At 37.0% G+C, this 12810-nt stretch overlaps 1 long non-coding RNA gene across 1 annotated transcript; it reads right to left on the bottom strand.

The window, feature by feature from the left end:
- Positions 1–5953: 5953 nt before the first annotated feature.
- On the bottom strand, positions 5954–11191 carry LOC139827399 (uncharacterized). Its single transcript, XR_011737932.1, has 3 exons — positions 11102–11191; positions 9894–9944; positions 5954–7561 (listed from the first exon to the last, which is right to left on the bottom strand). It is a non-coding gene; the product is annotated as an uncharacterized lncRNA (long non-coding RNA).
- Between the last annotated feature and the right edge of the window lie 1619 nt (positions 11192–12810).

The following is a 12810-nucleotide window of genomic DNA, read 5'->3' on the forward strand; positions in this document are numbered from 1 at the left end:
AAAGCATGAGATTGGAGTCAGAGGCTAGGGAGCAGAAATGTATACTGTGCATCAGTAATCACTAGTAATATCAGATAGCTCAAACCTTCTGAAGTCAGGAGTTATCTGCACAGATGGTAGCTTTCATTGCTGCTGAGGACTGAATTCACTACTTTAAGTTAATAAATTGCAATGCAAGACAAAAGGACAGAAGAAAGAGTTTACTACTGTAAGTCAACCATTCTATCCAGAAAGAATGTAAGTTGTCTACAATTGTATACATAGTGAACTTTGTTTTGTCAACTACTTCACATTAGCATAAGACTGGTGCTGCTGACAGCTGACTTGGAGTTCCTTGGTGTGCAGACCTACTGTTTAAGTACAAGGCTATTCATTCTCTGCACAGTGTTGGTTTATTTTTCTGATTGTGTTTTTTGTTTGGTTGGTTGTTGTTGTTTTCTCTTGTTTCTAATAAACTAGCTAATAACCACCTCTGATAAAACTGATTGAAGTAAAAAAAAAAAGCTAAGTTAATAATGCTTGACCTATATTACAATCAGCCACTCACTGTTTAGCTACATGAACTGTCAAAGTCAGTTGTGAGGTTCATCTTGCACAAAAGGCAGAAAGAAGAAATGGTGGGAGTGCAGTTGAAACAAAAGCTTTAAAATAGAAATAAGAGCCATAATAAAATAGATAAATTGTCATTCTTATGGCTCCTTTACTTCATATTAAGCTGAAGGCACTAGCACACAGAACACCTTGGAACAAGATGGTAAGTTTTAATTATTAAATGCAATTTCACTAGGTGTAATGATAGATACAGATTTTTCTGTGCATTTTCAGATATGTGAACATATGCCACAAAATGGGAAATCTGATTGCTTTGTGCACATACTCCACTAGAAGGATGGAATTTGTAATGTGGAATATCTTCATTTTTAGATCTTCATGTTCTGGAACCGATGTGCCATTTCTTTAACAATATGTACTGCATTCAGTATAAAAATCAATGCAAGTAAACATTTCAGAACACTGAGGATTTAAAATTTTAAACATTTTAGACTTCATTCATTTGTAATTATTCATAATTACTACCAGTGCAAAATGTTAGTCAGCATTAGTGTTATAGAATGAAAAGATTCATCTTTCTGCCGAAATTTTGGAAGAGCTGTTAATAGCAGTTATCAACCTCAGAAGAGTCACAGTCCCTAGGAGCATTTTGGAAGCAGAAGAAAAAAGGAGAAAAAGATAAAAGTATTAGGATCTACATTTCTGATAATAGGAAGTTCAGTTAGTAGAGAGGAAGTCATAATATCAGCTGTTGGGTTGCCTGGGAAAACTGCAGAAGACAACGTGATGAAGCAAGAGACATCAACTTCATTTAGAGTATGCATTAAATATGGTTGTAAATGATGATGTACTTAGGAAAACACAAGCATGATATGAACAGCTATCCATTATCTAGGCCAGTGCACTGGTTTCCAGTAGTGTAACAAACTTACATAAAAGTATGTATTAAATAATACTCTACTGAACTAGCTATTAGCATCACCCCTGTGTTTTCTTAAGTATAACCTCAAAATCCAACTGCTTTAAAATCCTAACTACTTAAACTATCTGGGGTCCCATGTTTATTGTAAAGATTCCTATGGGCAGGTGGTGTCAGCTCTTGCTGCTCATTGGCACCATCATAAATCACTTTCAAAATATTTGAATTTTCAGACTAGCACCACAGAAGAATGTGAGGTTCTTTCCAACTTTGTTTTAAAATACCAATTGCAGGAGCTGAGCTTGCCATCTGGTGCAGAGAATTTATCTATGCTATTTGGTTCATAATGCCATCAGTTGGTACAGCTGAACAGAGCGCAGAAATACCAGTGTATCACTCAAGTGACATTCGTTCCTCATTAGGACATTTCCACAGATGGTAAAGCAGAACATCAGCTTTCCTGTCTCCCCCACCTCCCATGAAATGCTACTTATGTTTTCCTGGCGATGCTCGTAATCACCTCTATTACTCAGCATGGTCTTTCAGCACAGTGACCTTAACTATGGTTAATGATTTTTCCATATGCTTTCAAAAGACAGGATTACTTAGAAATCTGTGAATTGTATGTTTTTGGTTTTCAATGTTAGAAGAAAGAAGCTTGAATTATTGCAACATGCTCACAACTAGCCCTAGGGAAGAAATAAGAGTTGACTTTATGATCAGACATATCTTTCAGAAATATAAACTAACAGCAGATACCCAAAAGCTGTAAGTTACAGACCATGACATGGTTATAAAGGAACAGTTTTCCAGCTACAAAGTTCCTAACAGTTCCTTCTACTTGTTTTCTCTTCCGCTCTGTCTATCAGATCATTTTAATTTTAGAAGCATTTATCTTTCACTTCAGGAGGACATTTAAGCAAGTGCTCAAGGCCCTCTCTGAAAGGTCTGTTTAATTCTTCAAAAGCCACCGGAAGCCATTTACTCGCATAAGGTCTTTGTTGACTCAAGATCAACAAAGAAAAGTAGAAGACAAGAAATAAAAAAGGCCATTTAAGAGAAAGCTTTCTACAACAACAGTAGCAGTAGCAGCCAATTGTCCAACTCTAAAGCCCTGTAAATCTTGAAAGAAACAAATGTATCCAGAAAATGGATACAAAATTTTACTTCTGCTTTTAAAAACTCCAATATTTCAGTTGTCCTTTCCACAAGAAACAGGCTGTACAGGACCCTGGAAGGCACTTTCCTCTTTTTAAGGTAATAAAGTGTTGTCAGCTCATTAATAATAATAATAATAATAATAATAATAATAATAAATTACTCTACATCAGATCTGATCTATCACAGTAAAATTCATAGATCTGCTGGAAGCTCAAGGTTAAGACCCTAAGTAACGCTTCCAGTTTTCCTATGAAGTAAACATATCCATAGGATTTCCACAGTTCCTCCTTACCCTCATAAATAAAAATAACATAGAGCATTGATGACTTTTCATTGTTTGGGTTAATGGGTGGGAACAATCCAGACAAAGCAATAACAGGTAATACAAAGCATGTATAAAATAGCTAAAATATCTTAAGCTTACTTTTGAAAACACAGACTTATAAGGCAAACAAAAGCTGAATAACATTGAATGTCATATGGATACTGTTTCTCATTACACTATGCATGCTGTCCAGGCTACACACTCAGGACTCTTGACCCTTTAGGAAATGGTAAGTAGCAAACAAAATGTTTTTCTTTAAAAAGAAAATTAGAAATTATCTGAGTCATGAGCAGAACAGACTAGCAACCCAGAGAGCCTTCAAAATTGCTTTAAGCACTTTCAGCAACATAAAAAGATAAAGATGAAACTAAACCAGAGTTCTAGCTCTTAATGTTCTTCTAAAAGAGCTAGTAAAGTTTGTCAGGATGGCTATGAAGAAAAATAACAGCTATGTTTGGAAGAACAGACAACAACGTTTCTTATTATTGCATGAGTAGACAAATAAAGTACTCAACTATGAAACTGCTCCTTCAGGCTGTGCTTGGGCCATGAAGCAGTCAGCACTTTGTGACAACCATGCCTCAGATTCTTTTTCTGGAGCAAGTTCCCCAAAGACTATAATGTCCTTAAGCTTAAAAACCAACAACAACAATCAAACAAAAAATAGCTATGATCTGTTAGAGTAGAAAGAACACTTAGGCTTTTACACAGAAACACAGAGTGACTAGATCAATCAGGAAAACCAAACCAAACAAAAAACCCCAAAACAAAACAAAACAAAAAACAAACAAAAAACACAAACAAACAAAACAAAAAACCAACCAAACAAACAAAAAAAACCACACCAGACAAACAAAATATAATTATTATAAACTTGCAACCAAGTTGGCTATGATAAACCAGCAGCATGGGGGGCTGCTAGCTCATGAACCTTCTTCAAGTCCTTACATCTATGACAAGCTCGTTTCTCTCCAGAAGACACCAGATAATCTGCATGTTCTCCTAAAAGGAACATATAGCTTAGAGCATTGTTCATCCCATGAGTTGTTGCTACAGTAACATTAGCTCTGAGCAACTGCAAAATCTTGTGCATGGCTTAACTTTGCTGATGTCAATAGCAACTGTTTGCTATACCTAAAAGAGCTAAGAATATATATAAATGTTTGTAAGATCAAGTTTAATAGTAAAGACCAATGGCTGAATTATGAATACAGACTTTACCACAAGAAAACGGGATGTTCACAAGCGAATCACTCAAAAGAGAAAGGACTTCTCAGAAGTTTTGCTCCATGGATATTCTAATTATTGCTACAAGAAATGTTTGGGTTTTTTTGTTGTTGTTTGTTTGTTTGGGTTTTTGTTTGGTTGTTGTTTTCTCTGTGTGTGGTTGTTTGGGTTTTTTAAAAGCTTTTATGAGTTAGAGTACTGTACTGATTTTGACTGGGTTGTTAGAGCTAATTTTTTCCATAGTATCTTATATTGTGTTGTGGTTTGGATTTGTGAGGAAAGAAGTGTTGATAACACACCAATATTTTAGTTATTACTGAACAGTGCATACACAGTGGCCTTTTTTATTTCTCCCTCTGGCCTGCCAGTGAGTAGGCTGGGGGTACACAAGAAGTCAGGAAGGGACACAGCCAGGAGAGCTGACCCCAACTGACCAAAAGGATACTCCATACCATATGACATTTTGATCAACAACAAAAGCTGGGGGGTGAATTTGCTGAGGTTTCTGTTGCCCAGGGACTGTCTGGGCATTGATCAGATGATGATGAGCAATTGTTTGGGGTTTTCTTTTTTTTTTTTTCGCCCCACTTGTTTCTGTTTGGTTTGGTGTTGGGTTTTTAGTTTTTGTTATTTTTGTTTGTTTGTTTGTTTGTTTTGGTTCAGTTTGTTTTTTTTTTTTTTTTTGAGGGTGGCAGTGTTTATTTATTTATTAATCTGTCTTTGTCTCAACCCATATGTTTTCTCACTTCCACCCTCCTGTTTTTCTCTCCTACCTCACTGGACGGGAGTGAGCAGTTGTGTGGTGCTTAGCTGCCTGCCAGAGTTAAAACAAAACAAGTACTCTTTGCACATTTTGAAGTGCTCAAGAAACACTAAAAGAGTTTGTTTCACATGATCTCTTCAAGTAGCTGAATGTAATGTTTTAGTAATTAACGGGTTTTTAAGTACTATTAGCTGATGCCTCAGTGTTATAGTGTCTTCCAGTGTCATGGCAGATCATGTTTTTGTAAAACAAATATTGTAGATACTGATTTCAGAGCTACTAGAGATCAAATGAGTAGTGATGTTCTTTATATATTCTAATAAAAAGCCAATGTATATCTTTACTTGCATTAGAGCAAGGCTTGCAACCACATGGAACCATATGTCTGCTCTTTTTACATTAGTGCTTTGTATAGCTTCATATGACATCCAAAACTGGCACTTTCACAGTATCAAATAGTAAGTTGTTTTAGATGTACCTTCACAAATGCTTTTTTCAAAGAATGGAGTTTTTAATTCCAAGCCTGAATGATTTTTTTATTTTGAAATACTGTCAATCAGAGAAACTCAGACCCTAAGCATTCCCAGGATCTTATTTGTCTTCCATTCTCTAATTACTCATGTTCATAAAATCCTAATCAATTGCAAATTCCCCTAACTAAATAATTATATATCTAGTCTTATACAACTGGAAGAGCAAGCCTACATATCTGTGTCTAGGCCTCTATGAATTATTTTCTGAGTATATTCAAACTCACAGTAGGCCATAGGTCACTTTCCATACCATCCTTATGCTACTTATTGTTTTTTTCTTTTTGCCTTGCTATCTCTAAACTGCATATCTTTGTTCCACCATGGCTGGTCCTGTAACTTTGTGCCCCAGGTGTCAAGGTTTAAGGCAAAGCGACATTAAACCATGGCAGATGCTCTCTGTTACCCCCTCACCTTCACCCTCTCCTTTAGATCAGGAAGATAAGAAGGAAGAGAGACTTAGAGTTCAAGTTGGAAAGTTTTAAAGGGTTTTACTAATGCTAATGATAAATAGAGAATATATACAAAATATACAAAACCAATCTCAAATACTGGATATGGAGTTGGCGTCACGCCAGTAGCGGCGGAGCTGGGTGTGTGGAGCTGATGTGGCTCCAGCAGCTGTAAGGCAGGCACCCGGAAGTCATGGGCGGAACTTCACAACAAACTGGAAACTGGATACAGGGATTACAGGGCCTGTGGCCTATAGATCACAGGCACGCAGAGAGGCTCCTCCTTAGATGCTGGCCATGGTCAAAGAGGGTTTGGCTCCCGTGATCACCCTCTTATATAGAGGATATGATGATTATGGGATGGAATACTCAGTTAGTCAGTTTTAGTCACCTGTTTTGTCCGCCCCTCCTTCCAAATATGTCCCATTATCAGTTAACCTTGGTTACCATAGTAATAAATCTAAACATGAGCTTCTTCAGCATTTTGTTGATCCTCTTATCAGCACCAAGTACAGAGTCCAAGAAAAATATACAGGTACTTAGAAGGCACTTAGCTGAGAGGAAAAATCACTAAAAGAGAACTGGTCTTGTTTTTAACAAAACCAGGACACCAGGAAATCCTGATTTTCCTGAAATCCACAAGTTGATTAGACAGTCTTCTTTTTATGACAGTCTTCATATGGATGTCAGGGTTGAGAATTAGACAACTTGATTGCAGGTCACGCACGATGCTAAGTCTTGTGCTAAAGGAATATAGCATCTATAGGTAGGCATCATAGGTCACTGAGTTCTTCTAAAGACCGTAGTATAACTTAGGTTGAAAAACACCTCTGGATGTTCATATAGTTGAACCTGTTCCATAAAGAGCTCTAAATTGAAACTTATATGTGGTTGCTCAGGGCCTTGTCCAGATGAATGTTTAAAATCTTGGAGGATAAAGTTCCACATGCTCTCTGAACCTCTCTTCCAGAACTTCTGATCATGAAAACGTCTTTCCTTGTGTCCAGGTAGGATTTCTCACTTTGTAACTTCTGTATTTTGAACCTTTTTTTTTCGTTTTGCTCTGTGGATCTGAGAAGACTCTTGCTTCACCTTTACAGCCCTCCTTTTGGGTGGTGAAAAGCTCTAATGATGTATCTATAGTCTTCTCTTTTCCAGGCTAAATAGGTAGAGTTTCCATAGATGTTCTTGTATATTGTACTCTAGTGTTCTGACTATACTGGTGGCACTCTGCTGAGACTACTCCAGTTTTTCAACAGTTTTCTTTTACTACACATGCAAAGCCAGAAACAAGTGTAGCCTCGTGTGCTAAATGAATGGAAGAAATGGCAGTCCTTGTCCATGTGGCTATCTACTTGTTATTACAGCCCGGTATGTAATTAAACTTCACTGCTGCAAGGAAACATTGCTTATTCATGTTCCACTCATCCCTCAAAACTCTCAGATCCTCTTTTGTATAGCTGCTGCCTACTGTCTCATTCCTCAAACTACACAGAGATGTTCTGTCAGAGGTATAGGTCTTTACACTTGTGTTTAAGTTTTTGTATCCTTGTGGTCCAGTTCCTTCAGCTTACTGAGGTCCTGACAAGCAAATGTCTGAATCCATCTGTGAATACTACTTCAGAGCAGAATCTGAGATAACAGGGATCCACAGAAGCACAAGGTTAGTTAAATATGGTCATTATTCATGCTCAACGTATCTGCAGGTATGTCTCAGACATAGAAGAACCCCAATGTAGAAGTAAACACTGGAAGACAGTCCTTTTCTGAATAGCTGTTAACCTATGTAAAGAGAGACATCACAGCAGCATGGGGACAGACTGATGGGCATGTAGAAAGAAATAAGGAATTAACAATTGTTTGCATAACAGGTAGTGTGAAAGTGTAACAGGACCAATCCATTGCAATTTCTTTCTAGACATTTTGTGCACCTGCTTTCAGGCTCCCTTTTCTTCTTCATGGATGGGCCATGTGGATGAATATGCTAGATTTAGAGGTGTCTAAACACAGTCAGTCTTTCAATTCAACTTTTAAAGGAAGAAATATGGAAGGAAAGGCGGGGGCTTTACAGAAAGTTTTATATAGATTATCCAGGGGAAAACATGTATGTTTGCAATATCAAACAATTGTTTATTCTAGGGAAGTATTATGGGCTAGACATGGCTGCAGAATGACAATTTAATTTTGTGAGAAAATCTGGGGTAACAAAATATGTCATTCTTCTACACTGAAATTATGTCAGGTACATCTTTGTTTTGAAGTGATCTGACTTTCTGGACCTTTCAATAATTCTCCTTATTTCTGAAAATGACCAGAAAGTCCAGCTAGGTTTTAAAAACTGTTGTCTTGTTGAGCACTTCATCAATATTAGTATTCCCCAAAACTGTGTTTGCCCTTAACATAACAGCAAATCTCATGTCAGGGATCAGCAGATGACACTCGTTTCCTATCAAGTTAACTAATGCCTGCTAGCAAAGACATTGGATGTCCATGGTGGTAAGTGCTTAGCCTAGTGGCTTGTTGATGTTAGCTATAATTTGTGTGTGATACCAAATAAATGACAGCTTTACACTTTGAAGTGTTATATAGCAGTCCTCTCAGTTTTTCAGATGGCTATACCACTTGTTACTGCTGCTGTCCCAGTTGAGTACTGAGAATAAATTTGTGTTTTTCAAGAACTGCAGTAGGGTTCCTAGAGACAAGTGGCAGCATAAATTAAGTTTACTGACTTTATGAAGCTCGTTGGTCCTGTTACACTTGCACAACTACCTGTTACGCAAACCATAGTTAATTCATTATTTCTTTCTACATGCCCATCAGTCTGTTCCCATGCTGCTGTGATGTCTCTCTTTACATAAGTTAGCAGGTGTTCAGAAAAGGACTGTCTTCCAGTTTTTACTTCTACATTGGGGTTCATCTATTACCTCTTATGAGGTAATTCTGGACTCATTAACAAGATATATGTGTGTTGTGGGGAAGCACTTTGAATCCTCTGTGACAAGGAGGGAAAAATGACCCTCAGAGTTCTTACAGTCTGTTTAGGAAAATCAGTAGAAATTTTTATGGTTAACATAGAGTGTACTACAATGAAAAGATGCATATAGCTCATTTACAAGTTACACACAGTATAAAAAAATCCATTATTTCAGTAAATATATATGCAGATAGTGATGATAACATACAATTCTTGTCTATGCAGACATACTGGCATGCAGAGTTGTAATGCATTACACTATTACTTCATTTAAACACCGGTTATACGCACTACTCAGAATTCAGCCAACAGCAAACCTATTACTCAGTTCCAATATATGTGGGGAAATAAATGCACAGTACTATCAAAATTTACTGAAAATTTATCTGAAATGACTAAAAGATCAGTCGTCATAGACAAGAAAATGGAATCAGTACAACAATCCACAGAGAAAGAGTAAGTTACATAAACATGATGTCAGGTTAGAGAAGACAAATAATAAGACCTGTAAATAGGCCACTCTTAAGCACAATAATGAGCTGTACTATTAAACTCTCATAATCTAAGGGCCACACCTAATTTTCATGTGCATTTATATTTGTCTCAGGAAGGTAAGCTTTAACTGCCACTAAGTTGCCTCAGGCTTGATTACCACTTTTATTACAGAAGAGGGAAGAGGAGGAGGAATGTCACAATATACCTTTATTTATATTTAAACAACATCCAACAGAAGACTTCACTAATATTACAAAATGAAATATAAATTATTTAAACACTTACGTTTAGTAAACATAACATAATGCACCTATTCAGAATCTGATTTGGACTCAAGAAGTGGAATGCAGAAATTACTTTGGTATTTAATAGAATCCCTGATATATATCCATATATTCTTTTCCATATAATTACTGAGGCATGAACTATTCACTTGTCATGTGCTCACACATCGTTTGATAACAGTAAACCACTTTTAAAACCCACTTAATTTACCTGTGTTTAACTATAGCCGGTGAATGTCCATTGGGCTTGTCACTTGAGTCACTGGGAAAGAGAGTTTGAACAGATGAAAAGAAGCAGCAACTAAGTGACTGACCATTTGAAGAATCACAAAGAAGACATGCAACCCTCTAATGAAGGAAAAGTGTTTCCAGTCCTGTACTTATAGGGCTTCTTACATCATGTAACAGTGCCTTACAGCCAGTAGTATCCAGACAGAACTGTTAAGATCAGCATAGACCTGTCAGTCCCTTAATTGTCAGCTGTCATTGTCAACACAGCCTCCCATTCCCTTTCTCCTAATGGGGAGGAGGGGCAGTTGAAAGGACAAGTCTGAAATCCTTTGTTACTCTCTCTCCAACTCTGGGAAAAGACCTTCTATTAATTAATGTTCAATTCAAATAATTTTTGAGTTAAGAGTAAATATTGGAGTTATATATATGAAGTTTGAATATTAGTTTGGGATCTAAGAGAGGTGTAAGTCATACTGTATCTGCAGCAGGAAAGTTCAAATGAAAGACTTTGAAGGAAATATTTTTAATCTTATTATTAAAATAATATTTTCTGGTTAAAGAAAATAAAGCGCATACTAGAAAATTACTAATAAATCCTTCTGAAGCAAGGCAGAAAGTTCGTTCTTCAAAGTGTTTTTTTATAATGCTGTTAAGAGCTGTATCACAAATCAGTGGTGTTTCCTGCACTACAGACACACAGTTACACTATGCTATAGTATTAAAACAGCTATTATTTTCAATAAAATATTATAAAGAATTGCAGGAGTTTAAAAACTCTGAAGTCATAACTGAGAGCAGAGACAAAAAAGATAAAGGCAGAATGTAACTGTCACAGAGGGACCCCAAAAGCCTGTTTTAAGCGGCAAAACAAGTTCCAAAATAGACGTTATTCTGGCTGGATAAGTGCAGTCAATGAACCGACCAAAACAGAGTTTATACAATTAATTAGCACTCTGATAACATAAGATAAGGATTCAGATATCAGTTGAGAAGATTATTGGGGTGCAGCAAATGAGAATAATGAGGATCTACAGCGTGCATGCTCACACTCACAAGAAACAAAACCAGAGCCCTCTGCCCCAGATACCCATAGGAAATAAACACTTGTCTGGTTTGGCAAGGACTACACTTGCCTGATCGGCAAGGACTACACTTGCCTATTCAGCAAGGACTTATATTATCACTCACCCAAACAAGGAGGTGAGGCGCTCCCAGTCCCAGGAAGTTTCCTTAGACAGTGTTCCTGCTTAAGGGGAGGGCTCCAGCACAGACCTGCTGCTCCAAGAAGACCACACAAAGGGAATTTTTGGCGGGAACCCCATTTTATATTCTGATCAGATCTGGCTGTAGGCATTCCAGAAGCTTCTCGGCTTCTCTGGGCCCCTCCTCCTCTGCTAATGACTCTGTCAAGCTGACTCTGGGTCCCACAAAAGAGCCATTAACTGCCCCATTGAAGGAGAGGGGGGTATGTGACTGCCACAGTTACATGAAGACGTTCTGCAGGGTAGGGAAGTCACATCTAGATACTTTAAGGAATTACACTTTTTACTGCATAGAATGCAAGGTTTTTCAAAGAAAAAGTCATTTTGCAAGATTAAAAATAGGGAAATATTCTTTGCTTCTGAGTGATGAGACTCCAGCAAGAATTTTCAAGGGAAAAATAAGACAAAAGAAACCAAAAAGTGATGGGTTACCACCCAAAGCAAAGTATTGTACACTTTATTTCTATAAATGTCACTCATTTTCAGACATTATATAAACAAATTACAAAATATGTTTATTTCTAATATTCTAAGCTTGAACAAAATTTCTTTATTTGCTGACGAAGTACATGAAATAAAATACATCATTAAGAAGTTCTAAGTTATCCAGTCACAAAAGCTAAGGAGAGCTACCTGCAGTGAGCAAGGACAGCACTGTATGGAGACAGTTTTGCTTCTTAGAAAAGACAAAGACACTTAAAATTGCAGTTTCCTTTTATTTTCTTCATTCCTGCTCACTTCTCATTTATGTCATAAGAGTTGCAATCCTTTTCAGTGTGTTACTTTTTCTTATTTGAGAAAAAACAAAGCCTTTAAGAAAGAACACTTTTTTCCCTTCAAGTAACACTAAAACATAACAGTTACGTAACCTTGACCTAGCCGAAATTCATAGAAAAATCCTCGTTATCTTCGAGGAGACCAGCAGTGGATCAGTGTTTTTGTAAGACCATGCAGTTTGCCATCTAAAGATTTATAAAATGCCATGGATAAATGACTGGTTCAGACTACCTGTTGTGTGTCAGACCCATCTGTCTCTGTTCTGCCTGCTCTGCATTGAAAAAGGGACCAGATCTTCACTGAATCTCTTTTCCTAAAATAACGTTGGGAAGAGCTCACTTATACTTATGTAACTCTAGCAGTTCTATAACATGAGTTTCAGTTCTGCCTTCAGGTGGATATAAGAGGGTCAAGCTTTCCTCCTTTGTAAGGCTAAGCAGAGATAAAAACACAGCTGAGTCATTAGTGAATAAAGCACACATTACAACAATCATCTCAGGCAGTAAATCACTTTGCAAACTGTGCCACAAAGATACTTATTAAACACAGAGCACCCAACTCAATTTATATTTAAGCTAAGGAAAATATGCAAGGAATGAAGTTGACCTAAAGTCCTTGGAAAGATGATTTCAGAGAGCCATTTCTGCAAAGAGAAATGGCATAGGTACAGGAGAGAGACACAAAGGAAGGAAGAGGGCATTAGTTCAGACCTTTCCACATGAACAAAATTCACTGATTATATCCTGGACATTTCTGCCTATTTTAAAATTTAAATTAACCACACAATTCTGTCCTTGCTTCTTATATTGGCACTTGGTTGCCCTAAAAAAATTTCCATAGCTAAAATGATTAGAAAAA

This window comes from Patagioenas fasciata, chromosome 2 (assembly GCF_037038585.1).
Source record: "Patagioenas fasciata isolate bPatFas1 chromosome 2, bPatFas1.hap1, whole genome shotgun sequence".
Lineage (NCBI taxonomy): Eukaryota > Metazoa > Chordata > Aves > Columbiformes > Columbidae > Patagioenas > Patagioenas fasciata.